At 53.8% G+C, this 489-nt stretch overlaps 1 protein-coding gene across 1 annotated transcript in view; it reads left to right on the forward strand.

Annotated features, from left to right (window-relative positions):
- LOC104271330 (ras/Rap GTPase-activating protein SynGAP-like) overlaps positions 1-489 on the forward strand; it is a gene marked incomplete at its 3' end in the record, with an annotated part of 2022 nt that overhangs the window by 857 nt on the left and 676 nt on the right. The gene's annotated exons all lie outside the window — the stretch shown is intronic.

Raw genomic sequence — 489 nt, forward strand, 5'->3', positions numbered from 1 at the left:
TACCCGGACGAGCAGACCGCCCGCACCCTCACCCTCATCGCCAAGGTCATCCAGAACCTGGCCAACTTCACCAAGTGAGCACCCGACAGGGAGCGGGAGGTGGAGGGTGGTTGGGGGGATGGAGGGGTGTTGGATCCGTAGGTCTGTGGGTGGAATCATGGGTGGATGGAGAGTAGATGAACAAGTGAGTTGGTGGATGGGCAGAAGATAGATAAGAAGTTGGATGGATGAACTGATGGTCAGAAGGTGGATAAGAAGGATGAGTTGATGGACAGAAGATGGGTGGATAGATGGATGGATGAGTTTGGTGGGCAGAAGGATGGAGGATGGATGGATGGAGGGATGGATGATGGAGGGATGGAGGGATGGATGATGGATTGATGGATGATGGATGGATGATGGATGGATGATGGATGATGGAGATGGATGGATGGATGGATGGATGATGGATGATGGATGGATGGAGGATGGATGGATGGGGGGGGGGGT

The sequence above is a fragment of the Apaloderma vittatum genome, unplaced genomic scaffold, assembly GCF_000703405.1.
Source record: "Apaloderma vittatum isolate BGI_N311 unplaced genomic scaffold, ASM70340v1 scaffold30323, whole genome shotgun sequence".
Lineage (NCBI taxonomy): Eukaryota > Metazoa > Chordata > Aves > Trogoniformes > Trogonidae > Apaloderma > Apaloderma vittatum.